The following is a 25,621-nucleotide window of genomic DNA, read 5'->3' on the forward strand; positions in this document are numbered from 1 at the left end:
TATCTAATGTACAGTAAGACCTAAAAGCTGGCTAGAACAAGTCCAGGCAAGAACTCTTGGGCTGTTGAAAGTCAGTCTTTGAAATGTGGTTAATCACTGAGGTAGAGGAGGCAGACTGAGGCTTAAACGGACATCCCGACATTTCATCACATCACTGATCAACCTCTGGAATGAATGCCGTGGATCTGCAGTGTCATGGAACACGTAAGGGTGGAATATATTCTTTTAAATGTTAGCGTAGAGACTCACTCGGCACAATGTAGCCTATGCTATGATGTCAGCCCGATGCGTTTAAAGTCTTACTTTAATGCTTGCTTTAGCTTACTTAAGCTTGGAGTGTGTCATCATATAGTTTAATGAATCTTATAAAGAATTAGTATAAAGATGAGGCATTATTTCCCAGAATAGTGCACACTGGAGCCAACCATCACTTAACACAGTGTTGGGTTTAGTGCTACCATCAATGTCATTTAGCGCAGTGTATGCACATATAGTGTAGGCCTATACATTCACATAGAATAGCTTAGTGTATGTTAAAGTGTTAGCATGGCACATAGCCTACTATCATTACTGCTGAGGACGGTTTTAGCATGGAGTTCAGATATTACACAGCATAATGTACACTTAAGTAGCCACTGCTGCCACTGTTGCGTATGTTACGGTTTATTTGGGGAAACGGTAATTACTATGTACATTGCTAATGTTGGCTGCTATGCATGTGCATGTGTGTGATGTGTAGGCTCGTTACATTTTGTTGGTTTTGTGTGGTTTGGGTGTCATGCACCCATATTCTGCTGAAGTGCACAAAACACTCGTGTGATGATGCAATTATTCGTAAAGAGGATTTGAATTTTGTTCTAGAAATTAGCTGTTTGTTTTGGAGATAACTCTCACTCCCTCCATGCTGTTTGCTCATTGCATCGGCTGAACTAAGTTATTTTTTGTTTCAGAGCTGGAGTTGTCATATAGGTAAGTTTTGCAGAACTATAGGTGAGGACAGTCAGTTCAGGGACTACGAGGGAAGGGGTGGGGGTCAGAGGGACAAAGTTTAAGAGTCACGGTTTCGTTATTAAATGCAATGGTTGGAAAAGATCATTCTTTGCTTTTTATTTTCTCCAATACTAACTAACTTTGGTGTGAAATAATAAAATATAATTATTTATGGTGGAGGGAGGGGCATGCATTTCCCCCCAGTCACGCTGTGACGTCGCCGGTCAAAGTTCTTCAAAGTTGAACCACAATGCGATGCAAAGATGTAAAGATGCAAATTTTCCACATTTGTGACCGTGCCTACAAGAGAAGGCAAATACTTTGCAAAATTTACCAAAAAATTTACTAAATTACAAAGTAGGTATAGATGACCCCGGCCCAAGGGGGACCCATACAAAGTTCTATGGTTGACCCTTCAGTGAGATCAAGTATAACAATTTACTTACTAACTTATATCACTGGCAATACAAGTTATACTATGTATTAACATGATAAATTAATTAATTGTTATAATTAGAACACATTTCAACTTGTCATCAGATTCCCCACCACCCCGCTGTGAAAATGGTGCGGTCAAAACTGTCATGTGCAGAACACACATGTGCCACTAATGTAAAAATATAAAGGGAACTGCAGCCTGACTAGCCAAGTCAAAATGCCTCACCATAAATCAGGAGCTCAAAAAAAAAGAAGAAAAGCGAGCATACAGAGAGAACAAGAAGATGAAGAGAGCAGAGAGGCAATGGCCAAATTTCTGGTAAAAAAAAAGTGTGAAGATGCAACTCATGATTTGATCTTGCGGTAATTTCTCCAATCAATGTTTTTTGTTTTTCTCTAATCATTCATTGGAGGGCTTTTTTTCCCCCTCTTCTTTTGTTTTAAGGTGAAAGGAGGAATCAAAGTCTTATTTGATATATTTTTTTTTCCTATGTTTTGAAATAACTGAGTTGACCTTCTGTGCTTTATAATCATATTGGACATTTAAATGCATAGCAGAGCTGAATGGGTCTATAACACTGGAATTGTTAAATGGCTGTTAAAGACTCGATGAGGGGCCCAATTTGGAAAACGTTCTCCTCTTGTTCATAATTCCTTATGGCTTTTCCTGAAATGACTATGGAAAGCATCTTAGTATCTCATGGGCAGTTGAAGCTTGCTCCAGTACGGTTGTCATATCCGTCTCATGTTCATGTACCATTCCCCAACATGTCCTGACCTGGTCTACTGGGCTGTAAGAGAGAGAAAGACAAAGCTATTTAACAGCTGTTTCAGAATGTGCAACATAGTACAGTTAGCAGTCCACCACGGTGGTAGCCAACTACTACATTTTGCATTTTTTCCCTCTTGTTGAAATGAGTGTGAACGCATAATAACAATACTTCAAATACAACGAATATTTGCATTACTAATTAAATATTTACTGTATTTATGTTGGTCTAATTACTAAAACAAACATCATTTAATGTATTAATGCGGTATTGCGACCCATTTAACATGTACACAAATGCATACATCCAGTTTCAGATCATATGCACTAATTACTGCAAGCATACTGACTACTGAGAACTTGCTGGTCTGCTGTCTTTATTAATGTCTTTATTTCCATCCATTTACTGTCTTAGCTGTTGGCAGAGTGGGTGTTGTAATATGTCTTGGCAGCTCTGCAGAAACAAAAATCACGCCAAAGAATTAATCTTGTTGAAACAGACTTTAAAAAAAAAAAGGTATAAAAATACCTCCAAAGATAAAATATAAAACATGTCAGGTGACATGCCTGTTTAGAAAAATCCCACAACTCATCAAAGACAGAGCTTCTATTAATAAGCATGACAGTTGAAAGGATTGACAATCATGTGAAATGACATCTATTTAGACGTCTCTATTTCAATACCAGGCTTCTGAAGAAAACACTGTACTGCTCTCACATCATTGCTATATTTATTACAAGGGGCAAAATGGTATTATCGTACGTTATGTTGAATAATCCCTAAATAAAATCAAATGCCAATACAAAATAGAATCAAATTGTAGAGTGAATACATTAACTTCCTGCAAATCCTCTACTGTCGCATCACATAAATTACTTTACATGATCTGTACACTATACATTTATAGCATATGGATTAATTTCATATACTCCTTCATATAGAGTTAGGTTTGCAATATCTACTTCAGTTCTAAAATGAACAGGCATAGAAACAAAAAAAAAATAAAAAAAATCATATAATTGTTCCATATCTTAGTATAACATAGGTAGCATAAACTTGAGGTTTACATTAGAATATAAATAAAATATGCAAGTGACAATTTACTTCACAGACAACACATCAAATTCAGCGTTGGTGAGCTCAACAAGCCGTCATAATCAACCAGATGACAAGACACAATCAAAACGAATGACGTGACATTTATTTGGACATGATTTTTTAAACATTAAAAATGTGCAACATATTGAAATGTCACAAAAAGCATGTAAAACACAGAGAAGGGGAGCTGAAACACGGTAACAGAAGAGAGAAATTGTGCTTGACGAAGTGAAGAGACAAATATTTTGTACATAAAAGAAAATCAACATAACACACAATTGTGGGGGTCTAACATCTTATGTTATGTACTAAATACTATGTATATTACGTTGCATTTGTTCCATTTACAAAATATTGACAAAGTTAAAGGTAACTAAAGGCGGGCTGCAACCTACATTTTTTCATTAACGATTAATTTCTTGATTAATTGTCTATAGAATGTCAGAAAATAGTGAAAAATGTTTGTTATAATTTCCCAGAGTCCGAGGTGACGACTTCAAATGTCTTGTTTTGTCGGACCAACAGTCCAAAACCCAAAGATATTCGTTTCGCTATTAAAGAAAAAAATCAAATTATCACATTTGAATTAGGGATGCACCGATCCGACTTTTTCAGTCTCGATACCGATAGCGATACCTGGGCTTTGGGTATCGACCGATACCGAGGACCGATCCGATACCAATGTTTGATTAATAAGCTGTTTGCCTCACTGTGTGGAAGTGACTGGGATCATTCTTCACGCTTGACTTAAACATTGCTTTGCTAACTTTGTAAAACAAAATGTAACAAATACATACATAGATAACATAACATAAATTTAGTGTATCGATATTATTAAAATAATAAATCGTACACCAACAACTTGGCAAAAAAATCTTCAAAATCAGCAGGAATTGCAATTCAGGTGTAAACATTTTTAATGCAGCAACAAATTGGTCAAAACTTAAACAGGAATTACATTCCACTATATATTGTATATAGTATATAAACATAGAACTGAATCGAATAGATCGGCCCCATTGTCTTCGATATCCGATCCAGCTATATGAGTCAGTATCGGCCCGATATCCAATCCGGTATCGGTATCGGTGCATCCCTAATTTGAATATCTGGAAACAGCACATGTTTGACATTTTTGCGTAAAAAAACGACTGAAATGATTAATCGATAAAAATAGTTGCAAATAAATTTTCGTAAATTGACCAATCGATTAATCAACTTATTGACGCAGCTCTAGACAAAAGATTCAGACAAAAAAGTGGAATTTATAAAGAAACAATTTCCATATTCTCACAAAGAGTCTAATAATGTTAAAGGACCCCGCAGATATGTACATATTTTAACATCTTCTTAAAGAACTCAGATACAGTCTCAAATTGTGTTATAACATCTTGTCCTGATCCAGCTGGTGCATTACATTGCATGCGTTACAGATTCAAAAAACTTGCCAGCTCAGTTGCAAAAAAAGAGAAACCAACTTGAAAACCCCCAAAAATCAAACCTCTCTGTTCAGACACACAATAGCTGATCACAGACGGGCAGAAAATTATCCAAACTGTTAACCACATCCAACGTGCTTAAGCTCTCTTTTTCCTTCAAACGTCCAAAAAAAAGCGTTTGCAAGCTTTTTTTGGTAGACGTGGCAGCAATGTGTTAAATGTTGATTCATCAGGGGATTTCCAGGCTGTCTTTAAATCCAACGTGACCTGGAGCAGGACAACACTGACACTGAAGAGGAGACAGCTCTGCACTCGGCCTCCAGTCATCCCTACCTGGGTTTCTATTAGGTAGAGACAAAGGGAACAGATTTAAATACATGTGTGTGTGTGTGTGTGTGTGTGTGACTGCTGACACATTGTTGGTGACATTAGTCTCTCCCAGATTAATGGTGTTGGTGTGTAGTCGGCTTAATCTGCTGGTGTGATGTGGCTGTGCGCACAATCCCCAAGCTCCTTTTAAACTGGCCTTTGCCTGAGTCAGGGAGGACACGCACACACGCATACAGACAAATCATGCTGAAAACGCACTCCTCCTCCAGCTCTACCAGCACATTTAAAAAAAACGCCCAGATTGCAGACAAAAGTTTGGCAGCTGATGCAGACAGAGAAAAAAACAACACCAAAAACAATGAAAGCACTGGATCTGCCCCAAATCCTAAATCTCTTCAAGTCGGACAAGCTACAGTACTGAGAAGAGAACCTCAGCAATTTCAGCTATGTGGCGAGTAAATACACCCCAGGTGTACCTATATGGCTTTCTGGGTGCCATCGGTAATAATGGGCATTAACCAGTGCGGTAGGGCCCACGTGGAGCTGCGACGCCATCTTGTTTCACCGGCAGACTGGAAGGAAGGGGTAGTGAACCCCTCTGCAGTGGGAGGAACTGCTAAACACACACACACAAACAGACATTACAGACATGCTGACAGATACTGTAGGAAGCACACACACGCTGACCAGCTCCGATTATTGATGAGTGTGCTTCACCCGCCTGCAGCTGAGCCGAGGCGACGTGTTGAAGGGAGTGGCAGAAAAAAAAAAACTGCAGAATGGCGAGTGTGAACTCAACACGGAGAGAGAAACCACCCCTGCTGCCACAAAGAGACGTCTAGGCTCGTCGCCAGCCGTCTGTCGCCCGGTTCGATGCTTTTTCTCAATGTGACAATCAATCTCTCCGATCAATAATTTAACCTTTTATTTCTATCCAAATGGTCTGAATGCTCAGACGTTTTTCCTGAGGCGCTTTGGGTGTAACCCTGCAGCAACCCATCCAACACACCCTCCACACATACACCTGAACTATTCCACACTAGTGGATCTTGTAAGTCATCCACTGGGGGTCTGCACTGCACCTTCCACAGTCCACCTTAACAAAAAGTCCATTTTAAAAGGGACTTTAATCAATCAACAGCTGCGTGCTGGCATATGGAATCAACCAATGCGGGAATAGCGGATATTCTGAGGCACATAAGTTAGACCACTGTGGGATACTAGAACTGAAACTGAAAGCTAGACTAATAAATCTCTGAGACTTATTGGTGCAGGATCTCAGTAAGGCAAGGCGTCACTACAGGTTTAACTGACTGACACACTTGAAGCTCCCAAAGAGTCACCACTCAATCACTCCTCAATAAGATTACCATTTTCATTCAATTCATCAGAAATGTTAGATCATACAGGTCAGAATTCAGCACATCAGGCTTTCCGGATGCAAGCCGCCTCATCTCCTTCATGTCAGGAGTTGACGATGCTGATCGGCCCATATCCTTTTTTGTAAAAAAAGAAAATGAAATCGACATTGGGGCGATGGAGCAGCTGTCCGTCTATCCTCCACTGCCTCGGCCATGGGGACACAGTGTACAGACAGTCTGCGGTGCCGCCGAACAATGGAGAGCAAGCCTGCAGCCCCTTTCGAGCTTACCGGCTAGACACTAACTTGCTCCAGGTTAGTGTTTGTTCACCGAACTGAACAAATAAAAAAAAAAACGATTTTGAGGCAGAGAGATTGGTAGAAAAAGAGAGAGAGAGAGAGAGAGAGAGAGAGACTGGGCTAACAGAGGCGTTACATAAGAAAATTGCTAAAGCAGCAGATTAGCAGCGTAGAGGTTCAAGTTAAAATCCATATTAGTTCATTAACAACAGGACGGAAGCATCTCCGGTAATCCACATGATCCCGGTTGATACATTGAGACAGAATAAGCATCTTTTTGCAACACCTCAGCACATCATATATAGCGGTTGTCAGTGGAATATTGAAGGGGGAAAAACGATAAATATACTTTTCAAACATGTTAGTGATTTTAAAAAGATCAAAATAAATGAAGCTTCTTGCACATAAGGACAGAAATGCCTGAATAACATAGGCTATATGAATCTTAGTATGTACATACATCATGTAAAACAACAACCCCAAAAATACATTTTTCACATACATCTATGTAGGGCCTTGCAGCAGACACTAGCACAACTAATGTCGAGCACCCAGCACCATTTCCACTTCCCTAAAAATCTTAGATCCAGAAGTGCATGGAGTTCAGCATCCATTTAAATGAAGGGAAGCATCCATGAAGATGAGTTATCATCAATATTCACGCTGCGCCCCATTAAAACCAGATATTAGCCACGGTGTGATGGGCTTAAGTCATATATCGATGAATCATGCTGTCAAAGAGCCGCTGTTGAAAAAAAAAAAATGCTGCAAATGGATCTCAGGAGAGTTTAAACTGCAAGGTGCAAAAGTTAGGAGGACATTACGGTTAACTAACCCTCCAACAACCCAGAGAAAAGAAACCTCTTGGCTCAAATGGAAATGGACGCGTGCCCTGAAGAGCCACCATGTGCTACTTTGCTACTATGACCGACTGAATTGTTCATTCAACGTCAGCGAGTGGGATCCTTGTTACTATCGAAGACAAAAGTGTGACGCCACTCTGGTTGCGGCTAGACACAAGGATCACATCAACAAGTTTGCATATTCAGAAGCACTTCACATTATGAATCCTGGACGGTGGCGATGTCGTCTTCGTCGTCGTCTGGTTTCGCAAAAAGGCTCCGTGGATTATTCTCAGTGGACACCGCTATAGCTGTAAATGTTCTTCCATTTGTGTTAGCATGAGTGAGTGAGCTTTGACATCGCCGAGAGTTCACTGAGGTCAAGCACATAATGTACAGAGCTGTCATAGTCACGCTCTCAACATTACTCTGTGCTGCTCTCAAGTCAGAAAGGTACACACACACACACACAGACACAGACCCGCTGGAGAAACAAAGAGCTATCACACATGACAGATGCTTCTTTACTTAGCGGTATCCACTGGTAGTATGAATAGGTTAATGCTATCGCAGCAGCAATAGCTTTATCTACTCATAAGCTACTGATGCTAACCAGCTGTTTAGCTTTTTTCTTTACCAAGCAGCAGCGCCTATTCGTTTTACTCAGCTAGTGGCTAAATTGTGCCAACAATGATATTGCATCCAATTAGCGTTCTACCTGAAGCTGTTTGGTACCTGTGGAGATTGTTGCTACTGCTAAACAATTAGGTTAAATGCTTGAAACTGCATGTATTCAGTATTCACCAGAGAACGTTTTTACTCTGAAGTGGGAAGTTATTTAAAACAGCATTTGTAACATTAAAACTATCCACTGAAAAAGCAGAATAAAAGTAATTAATGTGTCTTAATTGAGCAAACAAATAGCATCACATTAAAGGTTGACTGACTGATATTTGATGGTTAAATTTAGGCATAGGCAAATAATTAGTGTAGCCCTCGTGTCAATGGTCAATACTGACACAATGAGGCCTCTGTTGTTAAAAGATGATGGTTTCCTGTCATCCATCTATAGATGCCTCAGCTCATCCTTGACTTAACTTGGTCACATGACCCCCTTAAAACAGCATTCATGCCACTACATCCCCATCGTCGTCCTCACCCTTAGAGATTTCACCAGTATATACCGGTCTGTCTATCTGCAGCATCTACTATAAATCTAAATTTCATGATATGCGATGGTGCACGGTGCAGCAGCAGACAGAAAAAAAAAAAAAAAAAGAGAAGCCCAGGTGACATACATACAGCAGGGTGTGTGAGCTATAGACTGGAAAAGTGTGACACACTGTGAGCGTGCGGTGAACGCCTTAGCAGCTCACTGCGCCATGGCCTTCCCCCCCTCCTGATCGCCATTGTTTGAGGCAGGGAACGTGCGGGAGATGGTGCTGGCCGCGCATCCCTCTCAGCTCCCGAGAGCCTAACCCGTGGACATGAAGGCACAACGTCACAAGTTAGGGTCTCAGGGACGGAGAGAGATACATCTTCACACGGACTCCTCCACCTCCTCGCACAGCTGCCTTCAGCGAGCACCTCTCTGGATTTTGGACTCTTTCATTGTTTGCTACTAAAAAAAAAATGTTCAAAGGAATATTGCAGAACGAGAACGCTTCCGTGCACTGAACTTGTCTTTAAGTCAAATGAGGCCTCAGAGCTTCTGAGCATCTCTTGCATACAGATAGAGCTATAGACATGCAGCTCCGCATCCAACACACACACACACACTCCTAAATTACATGCATTAATTGAGCACGCTCATTGCTATCTCCACTGCCCCCGTATGTATTTGCGATCATACAACAAGTGCTTGCTTCAGCCAGACACAACATTGGCCAGCCTCCCCCCCTCCCAACTCTCTCTCTCTCTCTATTTCTCCCTCGCCCCCTCCCCCACCTCAGCTGAACAATACAGCACTTTAAAAAAAATGCTTCCTGCCATCAGGTACAGAGCCTGCTGCTGTACAGTATGCATAAAGATCTCCCGCCGTTGCAGGGGAAAATGAAAATCAGCCCGATGATTGCTAATCATCGCTGCGGACATACGAGACAATAAAACCCCCGCGTGGATGCATCGATTTCAGCATCGAAATCCGAGGCTATAGGACCGCACAGCATCAAACAATCCCTCTGACATGATGACTTGCATGCTCATCCGACTGTCACATCTTTCACTTGTTAATAAAATCATTCAGCATGCATGTTCTAGCATTTCATTACTAGCGCAAATCCCCGTTCAGCGCGGTATCTAAATCCTCCGGAGAGGCTGCACAAGAGAAAAAGACGAGGCAGATAACAAAGCTCTACGGTTCCTTCGTGCTACCATGGTGGTCTAAAGCTTAGGAAACAGATGGGGAGCTGAGAGGGAAGTGGAGAGGAAGAGTATTCGTTGGTATCGACTCACCCTCCCCTTCGGATCCAGGATGCCCCCTTGACCGTTGTTTCTTCTAAGCTTGCTTCCTGCTCGGGAGGGAAGAAAAAGAGATACACAGAGAAAGAGAAGGCTCAGATTTTTTTAACTTACAGCATGCCAACAAGATTCCAGATGTTCAGAGGAAGAATTGTTTTTTTTTTTCACAAAAGAGCAACACGAGGAAGGCGACCGTCCAATCCGGCGAGCTGGTCAAAGTCAGGCGAAAATAAACGACGAGAGCGACGGACGGAGACAAGAAAGAGAGGCAATGAGGATGGGTGGTAGGACCGAGCCGGAGTGAACCATGTGCACGCTCTCTTTCCCTCTATCTCTTCTGCTCGCTCTCTTGCTCTCTTTTACACACACACTCACACACACACACACAGAGAGCTAGAGTGAGCAGTCTGGGGAGGAGAGTCGCGAGAGAGAGACTCGGCGAAATGATTCCTCTTCCCAGAAAACAAAACGCTGAAGGAAGTGATACTTAAAGGTTAGATAGAACAGGTAGATGGCTTGGGAGAGTGAGAGTGAGAGAGAGAGAGAGAGAGAGAGATAGTGAGCGAGTGAGAGTTATAGAGAGAGTGAGAGTGAGAAAGAGGTAAAAATAAAAGAGCGAGCATTGAGCCATGGAATCAGTGCTTGCAGCCGGGGCCACACTGCCAGTGAAGCATACCAGTATGCTGCCTCACCAAAGGGAGAGAGGGGGGTGGGGGTGCGCACGCACGCACACACACACACACACACACACACACACACACTTGCATTGCATACGCAAAACGGTGACACACTCACACCTTTCCTTGTACCCGAGCCTCTACTTACTTTTTTTACCCAAACCTGCAGGTCCAAGGCAGGTTGGCGAGGAAAAAAATGCACACACTTTCACACAAACACACACACTCTCACTCTCTCTCTCTCTCTCTCTCTCTCACACGCACACACACACACACACACACATTTCCAAGTTAAAGGACAAAACGAATGCGCCGGCTGATCTCTTGTCTTGCTCCACGTTCTCTCTTCCTCGCCCTTTTCCCTCACATTGTTTTCTCTCTCTTTCAATCACATGCAGAGCTGGAAAGGAGGGAAGACAGGAAAAAACCATAACTCCCCCCCCCCCTCCCCCTTCTCCTTCTCCCCAATATTAGTACTCCACCTCTTTCTCTCAATCATTCTTTTACTCTCTTTCCCCCCCTCTGGCTCTTTTTCTTTTTTTTTGTCCTGTGTTGATCGGCAGGAGGAAAAGCATTTTTTTTTTTTTTAAATGAAAAAGGGGGGAGAGAAATATCATCCATTAATTTGCCTCACAGCTGTAATCGCTTACAGCCAGAGGCCCACTTTCCCTCTGTATAAGACGAGAGAGAGAGAGAGAGAGAGGTGAGGAGGGGAGGGAGGAGGAAGGGAGGGAAGGAGGTAGAGAGAAAGTAGTCCTCCTTTCGTTGTTTTTTCCACCTTGCTGTTGTCCGTTTTCCACCCATAATACAAATCCTGTGTTCTCTTCTGCATGCATACATGGATGCAAAAAAAAAAAAAATCCACTTTTCCAGTCCTTGCACTGTCTTTTCTTTCTTTTCTCTTATTCTGTGTCTTACACGAGCTGACATCATTCACACTATCCCTTCAGAAAAGGAAGGAGAGACAGTCAGAGAGAGAGAGAGAGAGAGCGAGAGAAAGAGTGTGAGAGAGAAGAGGGACCATAGAAACATTGCTACATGATGTGCTTTGGCTAATAGAGGCTACATTTAATCTCCACTGGTATGGAGAGAGAGAGAGAGAGAGAGAGAGAGAGAGAAAGAGAGTGAGAGAGAGGGAGGGAGGAAGGAGAGAAAGAGGAGAGATGATGGGGGGAGGGACAGATGGATCAGAGAAGGAGAACGACGACGTGCAACCGACTGTAGGCTGAAATCAGCGACGGGGCCCGGAGAGACTGGGAAGGGGGAAAAAAAGAAGAAAAATCCCTGAGACCACACTGCCCTCTTGCTTTTCTCCGCTCCCTCCCTCCCTGACTGACTGATCGACCGACTGTGTCTGCACCCCAGCTAATCTCCAATCCTCTTTGACTGCTGTCTGGCAGACGGCGCATTGTGCCGTCTTTCTATCTCTATACAGCTGCAGTTGCCGGAGAAAAACCGTGCATCTGGATCTACAGCACCCCCACACTGATACCACCAATTTTAAAATCTCCCTGTTGACACACACACACACTGCAGTTATCCTCATTTACCACCTGCTTTCCAGATAGAGCCAGTCTTCGCTAATATTAGCCTGCTTTGACGGTGAGATCCCACAGCAGGCAGACAAAGGCTCACACACGCCTGCACACACACATGTGCATACTTAGGCATGCAGACATTTTTTTTTTTTTTGATTTCACCTTTATTTTTCCAAGAATGTTTCCCATTGAGATTCAATATCTCTTTTTCGAGGCAGCATAAGTTTTATGCCTCCACCAACCAGTCACGTTGCAGTTTACATCCATATCTGCCCAAAATGTCATCACTTAATTGTTTTACCCTGTTCGACATTTGTGTGAAATTGCCATAATATAGCCACAAAACGTATCTTGTGAGGTCACAGTGACCTTTGACCTTTGACCGCCAAAATCAAATAAATTCATCCTTGAGTCCAGGTGGGCGTTTGCGCCAAATTTGAAGTAATTCCCTCCGTGCGTTCCTGCATATCTTGTTCACAAGAATGGTACGGACGTACAGATGGACAACCCCGAAACATGATGCTTCCGTGTTTCATTTTACAGTCGTATAAGGAAGACACAAACACACTACGCACAAACACAGAAAATACGTAAGAAGAGTGTTTTTCATAGCTATAAAATGTAAATAATCAGCCTCCATCCGCATGGCGAATGATAAACTTTGCATCAATGTAAATACCAGCTCATCGCCACTGATTAACTGATCCCATTTCGCTGTCTTTAAGTATCCGTTATCTGCTGGTAATGGCCGGGAATCAGTCCCAGCTAGCCAAATAATACATCAAGAGAGACCCAGATCTGTCATGCTAGCCCACGCATCCGAGAAAAACAGCAGCAGCACTGCAAATAAGCACACAGCACCGCGCCCGCAGAGCCTGAGAGGTAGAAAACAAATATACAGTGTCGACGCTGTGTCCGTGTGTGCGTGCGTGCGTACGTGCACTGAGCAGGGCATGGGTGACGAACAGGACACACTCACTGTATGGCTGAGACAGTGGTGCTGCGGCCAGCGTGATTGACAGCTGTCACATGGAACTGATGGGACGAAGGGGACAGGAGTTGCCGAGGTCATGGGGTCATTGCTATGGCAACGGTGATGATGAAAATAAAGGTTTAGAAAGAAGATGGTTCTAGTATACTGTAATAGAGTTAGATTGATTACGACTGTATTTTTGCAAGAATTGTTATTATTATTATCCCTGCCAGGCATAAGCCTGTGGGCTGTCTGTCCGCAGCTAATCTCACATACTACTGGACCCATCAGGCTTATATTTTCTGTGCTCATTTATGACTGTATGGTCGAGGACCTCTATTGGGTGTGGTGAAAAAACTATTTTATTGACTGTTTTATACTGTCATTAAATGCTGACTCCCCACTCCTGTTTACCGGCCGGTAGAGGCCACAAGTGATCAACAACGGCTTCAGTAAAAAAAGGTATTTCCAGCGATCGGCTAGGCTAAATACAAGCCTCACCTAGTCTGTTGCAGGCCACATTCTGTTTTTTTGTCGTGGCTCAAAAACTGACATCCATAGAAAAGTTTGGTCTCATTTTGAACCAGATCATCTGCAGATTAATTTCATACCCGATATGTTATGATCCACCAAAGTAAGTCACGATACTCGATGAATAAATTGTTATCTTCGCCGCCATCTTGACTGTAAGGGAGCCGGGAGGGACAATTGAGTGAGATTCAACTCTACTTTGTTTGGGAGGGGAGAGGGAGATTTGCATTCTACAGAGTGCACTTTTTCTAGTTATTATTGGTATTAGTAGTATATAACGTTATTTGATATTCATTTTATTGTACACAGCAATAGCAAAAGAAACGGTATTTGCATATCCGAGAGAAAAAAAAGAAGAAAAAGAAGGAGAGAAATGAAGAAGACCGATCACATTTTGCTCTGGTTTAGATTAATGCATCATGCCAAACTCACACTCACACACAGACACGTGCATGCACACACAGAGTCATCGATAAACCACACAAGCCTACATTTCACTTTAGATAGCAGTAGGCTTATATGAAATCACTTGTTCTGAATCTGAACCTCCAACAGCTGGACATTTCACAGAGGTAACCAACAGGGGGCAGTCTTTTGCTCCTCTACCTATTACCTCAACTTGCACACACACACACACACGTCCTGCTAGAAGTGGAGGCAGGCGACTGGGCTTCAACATATTCTCAGTATATATACCATGTGAAGGCTAATACACATACGCTGCTGCTGCATCGGGAATGTTAGAGGCTGTAAATCCAGCAGAGGCAGGCCAGCTTCATTACCGTACTTCTGCCCAGGAGATTCACAGCAAACATACTAGATTTCTTATAATAAAGAGAGCAGAGGGACAGAAAGAGATCTCATTGGTTAGCTGGTGTGAGAGGACAGATGTAGAGGAAAGGGACTGAGCATCAGCATCTGCTGCGATTGTTTTCGGTAAGGTTTCAGCTCATATACAACTTTTGTTAAATTCAAAAGTTCGATGAGCGGAGATTCACTTTGAATGTGGAAAATAAACGAATAAAGGATTTCAGCAGTGAATCAACGATATTTGCTCAAAAAGCCAACCCAATGTCATGCTGTAGTATTGGTAGAATTTTCCGTGTGTTGCCGTAATTGTTCATTTTTCAGCAGATTTCCTATTCCTCCCTGAGTGTCACAATATTTCACATGGCTGATATTTTGACAGCAGTAGTTTCCACGCAGTCTGCATCTGCTGATTGGAAATATTATGACAAGAATTGTTCACGGTGACAACTGATTTCACTGCCTGTAAACGGACTGGGATGCTGCCGTCTGAGGCCCGTGTTCAAATCTCAAACTCTTTTTTTTTCTTCTTTTGTGTCTGATATCTTTTACAACTGCTATCTGTCATCATCACGCAAAATAACACGACTGAAGCAGCCGGACTTCTTCCACACAACCATCAGCATTAATGATGTTATCGCTGAGCGAACAATAAAAAAAAAAATGTCACGTCAGAATGGAAACGAACGGATGTTTCAAACACAGAGCGTAGTTAAAAGCTCTCAAGTGTCAGTCCTATCAGCTCTGCAACAATGCAGTGCTTCTGATCTCTACCTGCACAAAGACCAACACTTTACCGACTCCAAATCAACAATCACATTTTTTACTCGGCCTTGTCTCGGTCTCAGACAAAGAGGACTCAGGATTTTATTTCAAGACTGTTCAAGATCACAACTGCGGGGATATCACTAATTGCCTGCACTCTGTCTGAATTTTTTTTTTTAACATCATCACTGTGATTGCTCATAGAAAACAAATAACACATAAAATTCACCTCTGCAATGCCTTTTGAGACATTTCTCATGGTACACTTTTACATACACACAGTACAGCCTATATGGCAATAAAAGAGGTGAATGAAGAAGAATCTCCTGCTTTAGTTTTCTGTGGGTGTTTTAATGGGAATGTGGATCTTTCAGATCAATTTTGAGAAGCGCCTAAGGTTTGCATGTTTGTAAAAAAATTTAATTTGTCATGCAGTGCGGGACTTGCACTGGTCTGGTCTTGGTCTTGGTCTTGGTCTTGACTTGGTCTCAACCCCTCAAAGTCTTGGTCTTGTCTTGATCTCGATACACTTTGGTCATGGTCATGACTTCGTCTAGGTTTGACTACAATACTGACTGACACACACATAAACACACATCTTAGAGGTCAAAACACAAATACATAGAGATTGAGAGATGTGTAGATTCTTGGCCTTTTGGTAATAATCAGATAGCAGCCGATTCACTTCTAATACATACATTATAATAATACAATGATAACCATATATATTGAATAATTAGAGCTGAAACGAGTAGTCGATTTATCAATTAGTTGATTGACAGGATCTGTAACTGATTCATTTCCTAGCAAAAATACCAATAGTTCCAGCTTCTCAAATGGGAATTGCAGCTGTTAATAAATTGCATATCTCTTGGTCAAACAAAATAAGCTACTCAAAGACATCATTTTAAAAACTGTGATAGGCATTCCTCACATTTGATGGACCCAAACGATCAATCAATTAATTAAAAAAAATAACCAGCAGATTAATAAATAATAAAAGTGATTGTTAGTTGCAGCCGTAATAAAGAATACAAATTAAAAGAGGCATTTTAACTCGGACAAGAATAAAAACCAGAGGGAAACACTGAAAGCATCTCTTTTAAGATCATATTTTGTCATGTAAAAAGGTCACATACAACACTTATATAATTATAATAATAGAATATAATATTTATTTATTAACCCATGAATATCAGCGTCAGTATCAGTCTGATGCACAAACACACACGTCATGGACTAACACACAAATCCAAAAGTAGAAACCCTCCTGCTCCAAACAGCCTGGATTGTTACTGACCATGTGGAGCATCCAGTATCTCTTCTTTTCTTTTCTGGTGTGACTTGTACAGTAACAACATCGGATTATATTGATCCAGCTGTGCAGAGCGCCATGCGTACCTCAGGGAAAGCTAGGAGGTTGTACAGTTATCTCCCGGGGTGTAATTCTCAACTATACAACCTACTACCTCAACCTGGGAGCAAGCAGACCTGGTCACCAGGGCTTCATGGCTCAGGGGGTTTGGGAATAAAAACAGACGGAGAGTGCAAACATTTGAACCAGTAAAGAAAAGAAAAAACACTGTTACATGTTTAACTTGAAGCTCTTTGTTCATGACGTTCTTTTATCCCATCTCAAAGTGATTATAACATATTAAGAGCTGCAGCTTTGCATCTTAGATGTCTCCATACACAAAGCAGATGTCTAAAGGGCTTTATACACCAGGGGGGGCGTGACAAATAAATGACACGAATATGCAATATATTCACCTGTGAATATTATATGTCTATTATTGTGAAAGGTAAGAATGGTGTTGTTGTTTTATAAATATATTCACAACTAGATTCGTTCCGCAAAACGTGATTGGCTGATGCCTTTATTCGTGGTCAATTTTTTGCCACGTAATATTCATGTTCTGTGTGAAAGTATTCATAAAAAGACATGACAAAATGTGTGTAAGGGCCTTTACTCCAAAGCTTTTCCAAACCCTAACATCCCTTCTAATGGTGATCAGATTTTGGCTTGAAGTTGCTCATTTTAAACTGGGAGGTAATGGCCATTTGTGAGAAAACAGGCATCGCCACTATGCATTCTCTAATTGGGCCAATTTCTACTTCATTAACACTAGGAAGGCCAAACTTCTGCTAATTGACTGCTTACTGAAATAGCTCTGTCTCCTCGAGAGTTTTCTACAAACTAACATTTGAAATACGCACAAGGAAATGGTGGCTAAAATTATATTTTCCCTTTTAATTGACTCCTCGTTGGCCTTTTCTTAACCCCTCAAAGTCCAATTACTTTTGGAGAAGACAAACTGTAATGTGTGGAAAGTGTCAGGGACTTTGGGATTGGTTTGGAGAGTTCTGAGACAGAAACATTGATGTGGTTTGATATATTTTTATAGAGGTTGAAGCAAGTTTCAAAAGGTTGAGAAAAGGTTTTGAATGAGAAGCCTAAACTTTACCTAAGATGCAATTTGATGCCTGGATGGAGGAAGCTTTCTTGTCGATGATCAGAATAAAGCAGTGCTGCTGGTATCTGTGACAGGGAATTGGTTAATAAAGTTGATGAGAGCTGGTGAGCAGCCTGCGCTGTGTTTTTTGCTGATGCTGCTCGGGGTCGTTGGAGCTGCACAGACGCAGACCTGTAGACACAAGCTTGTGGTGTCAGTTAACACAAGTTCGGATCTACGGGTTTGGGGCCGTGAGCAGATAGATGACTTCATACATCCATCAGCATGACGAGACAGAAGAAATCAGCCTCTTTAATCAGCAGAACCTTTTTAAAGTACCTCTCTTACAGGAATCCTTTCTAATGGCAATGGAAAAGTTAGATTCTATCGATTTAACACATAAACGTTAACACCACTTATTGCTGAAAATTAGATGCAATTAATTAGCCTAATATTCAACAAAAATGATGAAGTCGCCCGTTCTGCCTAGAAGTGATCTATTTCAAAGGAAAGATAAGACTATCAAACAAATTACTGATGGCCAACTGTTGCCATTTGAGTGTAATAACTAGAATAGAATAATAAAATACTATAATAATAAAAATAATTCTACATGACATGAGTGTTGAGGTCAGCTGATTTTCATGTTGTGTTTGAATTCAATTGCATATTAAAGGTTTGTGTTTTAATGAAATAAATTGACGGGCTGAAGAAATATGACATAGATCTGTATTATTATTATAATAATAATTATTCACAGATTCTCTTTAATGCATAAATCTATTAATTAAAATAATGTCACAACTTGGTGATATTTTACAGCTAATAACAGCAAGAAAACAGACAAAACTGAGAAGACAGACTGGTAACAATTTCAATGATGCCCACATCTATAATGCATTATAAATATAATTATAATGCATTTTAATCTGCTTATAGCACTGTATAATAATAGTTATAAGCAATCACACATACTCATAACTAATTCATAATTTTATAAACAATAATCATAACGCATGAAGCATTTTATAATGACTTACAGGTCAAGGGTCAAGTATCATAATTGCTACTCATAACTCACTGACATTTTCTTTTGCAAGGATCATAGTGTATTATAATTCTCATAGTTTTAATACATTATAATCTTTGAATGATGCATTATAACCACTGTTATAATGCATTATAATGTGATTATAAGTTACTTTAAGTGGCCATTGTCTTCTTTAAGTAGATTAAAAATTAATTTTACATTTTGTGTTGTTCCTGCATAGATTTAATGATATTTTTTTCACATCAACAAGCAATGACCACTTAGAGTAGCTTATATCACATTATATTGCATTATAACAGTGATTATAATGCATTATACAAATGTTACAGACAAACCACCTACACGTCACAGGACTGTTTGGAATCTTGTCATTTTACAGATGTTATGATATTAAAAACAATTCTCTAATCACTCACTTTACATTACAAGCTTTTCAATGAAGGTAAAAGCCTCCAATCCATGCTCACATTTTAAAACTGTGTTTCAGCACATTCCTGTCTACTGTGAATAGAGCTGTCGCTCTTGCAGCACAAGCAACAAAGTAAAACTTGTAAAACTCAGAGATGAAAAAGGAGAGTGAGCGGTCCAATTTCAACTTTCGGACTCCATCTGAAGTTCTCTTTCTCCTTCTCTTCCCCCCCTGCCTGAATTTAAATGAGACGTCTGACTTTGATGCTGTTGCCAAGTTGCTTAAAGTATGTCAGTGGGTCTTTGCCAGCGAGTTGAAAGACACCTTGAGACTGGCCGAACAAAGAGGTCAGCGGGGTCCACAGCACCCTGCCAGCCAACGCTGCCACCTCTACGCCCAGCATGTGTGTGTGTGTGTGTGTGTGAGTGAGGAAGACTCTGAAAAGCACGGACAAAACTAAGACCGGCTAAAGGCCACCACCTGCATTGTTCGCCACTGAACAGCGCCAGCAGCCAAACCCAGCGGCGCTATACCCGCCCTACTCGCCCAAATCTACCCAGCAACAGAGGTGTTGTGTGTGTGTGTGTGTATGTAGAAGTGGGTGGGGGGTTCAACAGAGGTGAAGAAGTGAGAGGTGAGGAAGTGGTATGTCGTTAGCACTCCATAACATCACGCAGTGTATACAGATAGCCCCGGCTCGCCAACAGGTAGCGTTCAGTTTAGAGGCCCTTTCACCACAGCTAATGCACCGTAAACATCACAGTAAAAAAGTCGGGACAAAAACAGCAAACACACAGTTGTATATCAAGAGCAAACAATGCAAAGAAAAGAAGTGGAAAAAGCTCAGAGCACATTGGTAGCATGATGACTTACCGGTTTTGCCTTTATGTTTAGTTTCCAAATGTTTCTTTTCTCTATACTCTGCAGGGCCTACGGTGCTTGGCAGAAGGTATAGGCAGTCATGTCCACTGTGGCCCATCAAAAAACCCAGCTCAAACATGCAACTACAGTAACAAAACCACCCCGAAAGGGAACTCGGGGAGAGGGTGGGAAAGAGTCAGACAAAAGAAAAAAGCAAAGGGAAGAGGGAGAGAGTGCTGGTGGGGGGAAGAGAAGAGAAGGAAGGGGAAAAAAGTAAACGATAACAGAAAAACACTATTTTTTTCTCTGGTGTTCCTTATAATAATAACTATGAATAAGCAAGGCGTAATCTTTCAGTCTGCGATCTACAAGCTGCTTCCCTGCACTACGAGCAAAATGACAAGCAACATCTGTTTGTAGGACAGCCAAAATCCCAGCCTTAAAAAAAAAAAAAAAAAAAAACGTCAAAAATTGGCTTGATTTTTCTGTTTTTCAGTCTTGAAACTGCAAAACTCTCCTTGTCTGTTTGACTCCCTCACTCGCTCAGCTGAATAAAGCAAACAAAAATAGAGAAAGGGGAGTGTGGAAATTCAGCGAAGGGAAAATGAAGCCATGAAGCCATCCTCCTGTCACCCCTGAACCTCTCCCCTTCCCTTCTTCTCCTCTCCCTTTTCTCCCCTCCTCCCTGCACACTCCTTCTTCCTCTTCCTCTTCTTCTTCTTCTTCTTTTTCTTCTCCCCCCCTCCCAAAACGCAAGAGACGGTCCAGGTATAGCTACTACTCACTCAGTCCTTCTCTTCCCAAAACGCCCCACTACTCCCACACACACACGCACACGCACACACACTTGTATCCTCGTCTCCCAGAGCGTCCCACAAAGCCAGAAGCAGACTGACTGGCTTGCACGTACACACTCGTGGATGCACTAACAAAAGTGCATATACAGAAATACACACACACACACACGCACACGCACACGCGCACACACACACACACACACACACACACACACACACACACACACACACACACACACACACACACACACGCACGCACGCACACACACACACACACACACACACGCATTTCTTGGAAAGCTTCCATGCACCAAAAACAAATACCAATCTTTAGTTAGCCTCAGCTGCGAATAGAAAAGAAGGAGTCATTTCGGGACTTGGCTATGGTTTACCGAGGCACAGATACAGACCATTTCTCCATATGCCTGCCTTTCACAGCTCGGGAGCAGCTCCAGATTCGACTGTATCATAATACTGTGAAAAAACGTCCTCTGTCACTGATATCTTTTGATAACGACCAGCTCCAGTAATAGGACCGTGAGAGTGGCCGACATTCTGCAAAACCAGAAACGCCGGACTTGTTTGCCGTTTTTTTTTTTTTTTTTGTACTCTCGGAATTAATAGGTAGGGTCGAACGGTTCTCCAAATGCTGACAATGAAATGAAATGTGACAGCACATGAGCTCTGTTCCATTATAGGACATAAGTGGGTGCCAAGTGAATCAATACAGCACTCAGAGACAGAGGGACAGTTTTAATTTAAGCTGCAGGAGAGCAAAGATACACATACTCCACTACGGTGCTTGCAAGTTTGCCTTGTTTTCCCAAACTGCATTCGGGTGGAAGGAAGCGATATCTTGTAAGAATGAGCACTAACATCCAGAGAAAGCTGGACTGACTAAAATTACCTTTTTTTCCCCCCTCCTCATCTCTTTGGTACGAGGCATCGCCGACTGGCTGGTTTGGTAAACAGGGGCATGTTGCATGCTGACATCAGATTACAGGAATTCTGGGTATTCAAGTGTGAGGAATAGATCACCCAAAATAAAATGTATTTAATCATCTGGTTAATTACGGATCCCGTTGCAGTTATGGGCAGAGACTAAAGACCGGCTCCAATTCTTAGCCAAATTTTAGCCAAACCAGACCTTTTCCCAAACCACAGCCATATCGAATTGTATATTTAACTTTATATTTAAACTTAACTGCCTCAAGCTTTAACTGAACATGACCTTCTTTTTTTAACCTTATGCCAAAACCAAAGCTTCCAGTTAGGTTGGCCAATGACAGCACTTCTGCTATACTGTGGGATCCATAATTGTGCCATAGATCCTCATTCTGCAGACTAGCCCCAGTTTATGCCCCTCATATATCATCACTCCATTGGAATTACTAAAGATATTTTTTTTCTTCTAAAAAACAAAACAAAAACAAGAAGGTTGTTCAACAACTCTTATAGCGCTGTTTTGAAGGTACGACCAGAATCCTATCAACAATGGTGTGAATGCAAATCACATTATATCAATATTATTGATATGATTAATATCAAGAAAATGGTGTACGCATACTAGATACATGCCCCCAAAAGTATTTATTCAGTACAGATTTTGACATTATACCTTGTAACAAATCAGGATGTGACCGAAAATGTCCATATATAGTCCATTATCTGCACCATGGAGACTTTGAATGAAGAAGTCGGATCATCATATTTAACTCGGACTTGAATGGGTTAAATCTCACATTATTGTGAGAGGCACAACTTGGGGTATCTGCAAGTCTCCAAGGACATTCCTTTTTACTTTCTACTACTGCTTTTCTATTCATATTAGCAATTATGTGTTGGTGAAAAGGGATGAGGCCTTAAAAAATGTCATTGTTGACGGGTCCGCCAACATCTATGTGTCATAAATAAAATAGGATTGGGCAGACGACCATGAAAAACAATCGTAGCACAGCAAAGACAGAGTCAGTTAACTGTCAACAGAGTTTTTATTTACCCTAACCCAAAGTCTTACAAACAACAGAAAATCTAGCTCCTTCAGGAGCCCTATCTAACTATTGGCGCTATCTATCTAACTAACTAACCAAAAACTACTTTAGCTGGGCCACTAGCCGACTTACCGATTCAAAATACAACAAAACTTTGCCCTGGAGCACTTGTGGAGAAGAGATTGACAGCTCCTCACTCTCAGCATGTGCCACACAAAATTATCTCTCTGATTGCCCTTTATTCTCCCAATGATGAGGAGATCAGCTCCAGGTATGTGGTTCCCCACACCTGCTCCCAGTACTGTCATATGGGAGTAAAGGCAGGAGTAAAGATCCCTCCAATTACCCTTCTCCTCAGCGCCTTATAGTACGGTTATGATTAGGCAACTAACACCACTTAAGTAAGGTTGGGAAAGCTAGTGGCCATTGGTGGTACACCATCGTTTAAGGCAAGTGCTTATATCATTCAACACCTGGAACTCCACACCTTTAATTTCCACTACACCTTATGACTTTCCCACTTCTTTCGTCCACAATATGGTCACCACTATTATTGCCAACAAATATAACTACAGGAAGTACTAATGCTGGAAAACTGAATAAAAATGTAATTTCTTATGCTTTGCTTTCAGTCAAGTTAGTATGTAACTGTTAGCTGTTACACATGCAGACACTCAGACAATAAACATTAAAAGATTAATTAAAATGTTCTAAACTTAATGTTCACTTACTGGCTCATTTCCAGAGCTTTTCAAAGTTTCATACTCGGGTGAAACCGAAGCAAGTTTGATGTACTGAGGAAGGGTGTAGAATATGGTCAAACGGTCCAGATGTAAGTTAGCAAGTAGGGGTTACACACCGACTGTATCGCACTGACTGAACTTTGGTCACGTGTTGACACCTAAGCAAGTTCCGTTTGCTGAAGAGGGTCTCCAGAAATAAGCTAGTAAGTGAAGCTTGAGCCAGTGAATAATTTTCCCAAGGTCAAAAAATTACCTCCATGCTCATGTACAAAAAAACTGAGCACAAAGTAGAACCACTTTCCATAATATTAAAACAACAGGTACTTTTTTTCACAGGGTATATTTTGAATTAGCAATTTTCAAACTCAGAGGCAGAAGCTTTAACAAGCTCAGAAAGGAACCCCGAGTCTGTAGTTGGACCAGAGCTTAGTGAATGTTGTAAAATCTAAGCGATAATCAGATAAACACTGGACTTTTGGATGCACACTGCAATCATTTGTCACTTGGGGTAAGTTTAACAAGCTGTTTGAGGTAATTCAGTTGTTTTTCTTCTTTTTGGAAATTAAAGATCGGACGTGTAGAATGCCACATGGAGCTGTGCTGGCTAACATGCCTTTTGCTGTATGTGAACATACTGTATAAACTTCTGTGGTGTGTCCACTGAAGGTGAGTAGTCTTTCTACCTGGGTAAACCTTTCCCTTTGGAAACTGGAAACTGTTGTCTCTTACTGTCATTTGGGGACACCGACAAAGTAACCCAACTAAGAAACAGCACAAATACAAGTGTACCAAGCAAGGCAAACAACTGAGTGACTTGTCCTGGTCTCTGAATGAGGGGCAAAAGGCAAAGCCCTATTTGACCTGTCTGTTTTTTTTCTGTTCTTATGATCTCTTCATCCTTCACTGGCCTCAAATGCTCTGACTCCAGTATGACCTCCAGCACACAGCTAACTAGCATAACGTTTCCTTCAGGGAATAAAAAAAAGCAAATAAATGCCTTAAACTCAAAGTAGATCCACAATAATCTCGCTGTGATGAAATTTTACTGTGTCAAGCCTTTAGCCTGAGTCGGGGGTTCAAAAGATGTGTTTGCTGCAGTCCTTGTAATCCCTTCAAATTGCTTCTCATACAGAAATGAAAGTTGTATGGTGCCATTTCATAGATCGTGGATTAGGGGGTCTGCCTCAAATGCATATGATGAACCCAGATCTGAGTTTTACTATCTTGGACTGTAACCAGGGCTGGTTGGTCTGACTGTATAGCAGCTCTCTGCAGTGCTGACTACATGTTACTTTAAATGAGCTGAAACATTATTGGATCATTAGTCGAGCCGGAGTGTTGTCCTCCTACTTTAAGACTTCAAGATTAGTCCTTGTCCAACTTTTAATTTAAACTTTTAATATTAAAACTAAATGTAAACTCCTTATAAACTAAACTCTATGCAAATGAGGACTCTATAAGTGGGCTGTTTTACATTTTTGTTGAAGTTTATTTCATGCAATGTGAAAAGCTTGTCGTGAGCGGTAGAATATCACCCTTTCCCAAAACTCGGTGTCTGCACCCTTTCCATCTTCTCTCCTCTCTTCTCCCTCCATCTGATATTCTGCTCACGCACAACTGCGGCAGCCCTCCTCCAATCGCTGGCATTAATCCACACCTCAGACCCCCCAGACACACTGTCTGCTCTCCCACAATGCACCACAGCTCCAAAACTTTCCCAGACACATTTGGCCTTCTCTCTATCGCTTACCTCTCCCTCCCTCTTGAGCCCCCTTTCTTTCACTCGGTCTCCCCATGGCTCTTCATCGTCCAGTTTCATTTGCTCTGCCTCTTTCTTTCTCAAACTCTCTAAATTTCCCCATTCTTTCTCTCTATTTAGCCACGGCCTGTCTAACAAAAGTATCTCCTAATCTTCCCCAGAGTCCATTTGACATAAAATGGCGGTACTGCAGCCGACCAATACCGGCCGTCCCTTTAACATTGGAGAGTAGAGACACT

General features: G+C 41.4%; 1 protein-coding gene across 15 annotated transcripts in view; it reads right to left on the bottom strand.

Moving 5' to 3' along the window:
- Positions 1 to 968: 968 nt before the first annotated feature.
- The window catches only part of LOC141770516 (uncharacterized), a 458,180-nt gene continuing 433,527 nt past the window's right edge, over positions 969 to 25,621 (bottom strand). For 10 of the 15 annotated variants that reach the window (XR_012594577.1, XR_012594576.1, XR_012594575.1 and 7 more), the window contains one exon: positions 969 to 5,076. The gene's annotated coding sequence lies outside the window, so the exon portion shown is untranslated. Of the gene's footprint in view, positions 5,077 to 10,021; positions 10,078 to 25,621 lie in introns of all 15 variants that reach the window. The other 5 variants (XM_074640098.1, XM_074640095.1, XM_074640099.1 and 2 more) reach the window with 2 other exon arrangements.

Source organism: Sebastes fasciatus, chromosome 7 (genome assembly GCF_043250625.1).
Source record: "Sebastes fasciatus isolate fSebFas1 chromosome 7, fSebFas1.pri, whole genome shotgun sequence".
Taxonomy (NCBI): Eukaryota; Metazoa; Chordata; class Actinopteri; order Perciformes; family Sebastidae; genus Sebastes; species Sebastes fasciatus.